We start from the raw sequence: 3,984 nt of genomic DNA on the forward strand, positions 1-3,984 counted from the left end.
ATAGATAAAAGCATGAGTATGTTATCAGCGAGAAGTGAATGTCTGGATTTTGCTGTCACAGGAGGATGCAGAGACAGAGAGTGTCATGGAATTGCAAAAGGGATTAAACAAATTCTTGAACAACAGGTTCCAAAAAGGAAGTTAAAAACACTAGGTAGGAATTTTACCTCAAACATCCGTAATGTAAAATTTGTGAATGCTGTGAAAGCAGGAGGGGAATGGACCACATAAAATGAGCTATCTTACGCACTAAATATCCTCTAGAGGTGCCTCTAGAGAGTGTCTGCTTTTTCCACTGCTGGAGACTTACTGCTCGACTAGATGGACCATGTGTTGACCTATATGGGCTTTTTCTTTTTCCGGGCTTTCAATTTTTTTCCCCCCCCATTTGATGGACAGTGAGATGGAGAATAAACATCACGTCAAAAAACAGTTTAATAACATGACAGCAGATTTCTGTGGGTGGGGAATTTGATAGTCATTCAAAATTAAGCAATTTACAGAAACTGTGTGTATTTAAAAACAGCTGTGATTGCCAAAACGAGATCATTAATTATTGTGGAAAACTCCAGAACAGATAACTAAGCAAAAGAGTAACTTCTGCAAAGAGCAAAAGGGATTTCAGAACACATGATCTTATTGACCTTGAAAATCGGAAATGGACCTTGATATTGAAATTTAGAGCAATATCTTTAGTATGCCTGCTCCTCATGTTATTGCACTTCACATTTTCTACTCACAATAGTGGTTTATATTCATCATCCTTCTAGTTTCCTGTTCTTCTTTCCTTGAAATAAATAACATGCTAAAATAACAAAAGAAATGGAGAGTTTATAATTACTGTCAGTCACAGGCTGTGCAGTAATTTCACAGTGAACCTCATACCAAAATTCGTATACTCTGCAGCATGACAGAGCAGAGACAGATTTTGTAGCCAGCTAAAGCTTATGAATTTCTCATTCAAGAAAAGGTTCTCTTGTACTCAATTATCTTGAACTGCAGCATTCTTTATTTCAAGAACCTGCTGTGGTTTTCATAAGCAAGTAGTGATTCTTATCACTAAAACAGCCAGGCACACAATCCAACTCTTACTGAGGGCCAGTGATACAAACTGTATTGATTTCTATAGGAATTATATTTCTATTACTGCATTAAGAATGAAGTAAACAGAGAATCAGCACTGACTTTTATGATGGTCATAGGTTTTTGAGATGGCAAACTCAGGTGCCTGAATTGTAGAAAAGGGAATAAGTTCTTTAACAGTTGCTGTCCATTTTTGCGTTAAGCGAAGGATGGATTGTTCTACCTGCCTACTTTGCGTTGCTCAAATGGCACAAAATGAATGAATTCCAACCACAGAACATCTCTCTTTCTCTGGGGACTGTGCCAAAAGCTGGACTGATGCTGGAGACATCATGTCTACAGGTTTCCTTAATGAGAATATTTGTCAGAGAAAGAGGCCAGGTATGCTTTAGTGTATGGAACATATGTTTTTACCTATTAATAGGTATTTGTACTCTTTTTATGAGCTCCTATTACAAAAGGCTTTATCACAGAGAAGTGCTTGTTCTCATTAGATATCAGATCTGATTACACATTCAATAATTATGTTTTTAATTTTAACATTTACATTTTATTTTACTTAACTTCATAAATAAAATATCTCTTTAAAAAGACAGTATTTTACCTTTAGGCCTAATGTATCATTTTTGTAAGTCAGAGGCAAATTGCCAGAGGTATTCATTTACAGCAATTAAGAAACTGTCTACACGCTCGCAGTGATGAGTAGACTGATTGATGCATTGCAGTTTTGCATTCTACCAAAACTGAGTTCTTAGACCAAGTCTGTCAGAAATCCTCTGCATACATCACAGGAATTATTTGTCCTCTCTGAAACTGGGCGTCACCATAAAAATTAAATCACTGAATCATTAGAAAATTACCCAGGATCACCTGATTAAATGATACAAGAGAGATTAAGAAAATAGGGTTTTTTTCACAGTAGTTACTAACAGCTGTGGTGACACAGGTGGCCACAGACCTCTTTATATAGTAATAAATCAAACCCATTGTTACTAAATGCAAACAATAACTCTTAGTACTTTTGACATGAACTGAGTCCTGTCACCGACTAGAGTGAAAACAAACCCAACCATCAAAACACTGTAGGGATGTGGGCAAGATCTCTACTCCCACAAAAAGTACATTACAAAAGCACCATCCTCTGCTGCTTCACAGTAGGAGAAGCTCTGTTTTCTCTAATGGTGGCAGGTCTGAAAAAGGTAAAAAAGGAAGTTCTTAGTGTATATTTTAGATGGAGCGAGATAAACAGACATAGGTTCGACCCAGAATATAAAGTTGTTCTCTGTAGCAGCTGAGTATTAGTCATGCAACCTGGAAGAAATCCATTTGATGCTTTTAGAACTGTTGGGAGACAGACAGCTACACCAAAGACTATTCTTGGTGCCACAGTACACTGTTCTTTCATTGCTCTTATTGGCCAGAAACTGAAAGATTTATTTGTCATGTTGACTTTCAACCTGCTGCATTTCTCTTTACAGAAAAATTATGTTGAATTATGGGATTTGTGCCACTTAAAAGTTGTTAATAACAGAACAGGCCAATTTTTAATTTTTCAAAGCATTCTATGTGTAAAAAACTTTCTGATTAATTTTTGGGAAAGGTGCCTGAAGAAAACAACAAAAAAATAATCCTATGACATGAAAATTCGAACCATCATAAATAAGGACTGAGAACTAAGGATGAAAGTGTAGACACTGGCTTTTTTTGTTTGCTATTGTCAACAACTTTAAATTTAGGATTTAAATTATGAATGTCATAAGCTTTCCATCTGTGATCAGTAACAGAGTTCTGCTTGTATAATCAGCAGCTTTCTCTGATATTATGTTTGGTTAAACCCAAACCCACTACATTAAGCACTGATGAAATGTGATGAATTCCCAGAAGACAAACCCATGTTTGAATTCCTTTATCTATCTTTAGACTGGTCAAAGCAGAAAGTTGATTTTGAGACATTCCGCAGCCAGTCTCAGTTTGAAATCTACAGCATGGATAGCCATATACAAGAAAGTTATATTCTCATTCCAGGAGCTTTCCAATGTTTTATATTTTTATCCCACCCAGAATTTGGAGTAAAAGTTGAAAATCTAAAAAAATGGTCAACACAATAGAGACACAAGTCTGGCGTGACCTGAGACGTATCCTTCTGACTGCAGCACATTATGTTTACTATCTCACCTTATGTTTTTATCTGTCTATATGGGCTGACACCTTCCCCAGGTGTGGCTGATGAAGAAAGAGGGATATTATTCTACCAGGAACAGTTGCACAACTCCTGTTGTTTGGAAAGAGAATGTATTTATACATTTATCTGCTGAGACCCCAGGTAATAATTCTTTATAATATATTTTTATAGTAAAATAAAGTTTCCAGTGTCCTGATTATCTTATGACACATTTTTCTACCTGGAACTCACAATCCAAAAATAATAGAAAACAATTCTCCTACTTGATGTGTGCTGTAATCTAAATATTCAGATGATGGGATTATCTGTTATTACTGTGGGCCTATTTTCCTGTTGTCAGTTTATCTTGCTACATGTTCTCCTGCTTTAAGGACTAAAAGTCAGCCTAAATTTGGCTTTTTATCTAAAAAAGTTCACAACACAGCAACAGCTGTTATGCTGTTATGTGTTTAACAGAACTGAGTAGGCTTTTAGATTTCATGCTGTCACTCCACCCAACAGTTAAGGTGAGAGTAGGAGGAGGAAGATTCGCCAACATGTAGGTAGAACATGGTTTAATTGAAACCCGGTATAATGTACACATATTGGCTTTTGGACAAACACCACAAAACCAGGTTAATTTCCAGAGTTCAGCGTCGATCCTGCAATGCACCCCATTCACCTCTTCCACCTGCCATCTTTGGTAATTTAGATTTTAAGAAGTCGGGGGCAGAGACTAC

General features: G+C 36.5%; 1 long non-coding RNA gene across 1 annotated transcript; it reads right to left on the reverse strand.

The window, feature by feature from the left end:
- Window positions 1-419: 419 nt before the first annotated feature.
- On the reverse strand, window positions 420-3,590 carry LOC135313707 (uncharacterized). Its single transcript, XR_010373242.1, has 2 exons — window positions 3,259-3,590; window positions 420-2,273 (listed from the first exon to the last, which is right to left on the reverse strand). It is a non-coding gene; the product is annotated as an uncharacterized LOC135313707 (long non-coding RNA).
- Between the last annotated feature and the right edge of the window lie 394 nt (window positions 3,591-3,984).

This window comes from Phalacrocorax carbo, chromosome 5 (genome assembly GCF_963921805.1).
Source record: "Phalacrocorax carbo chromosome 5, bPhaCar2.1, whole genome shotgun sequence".
Taxonomy (NCBI): Eukaryota; Metazoa; Chordata; class Aves; order Suliformes; family Phalacrocoracidae; genus Phalacrocorax; species Phalacrocorax carbo.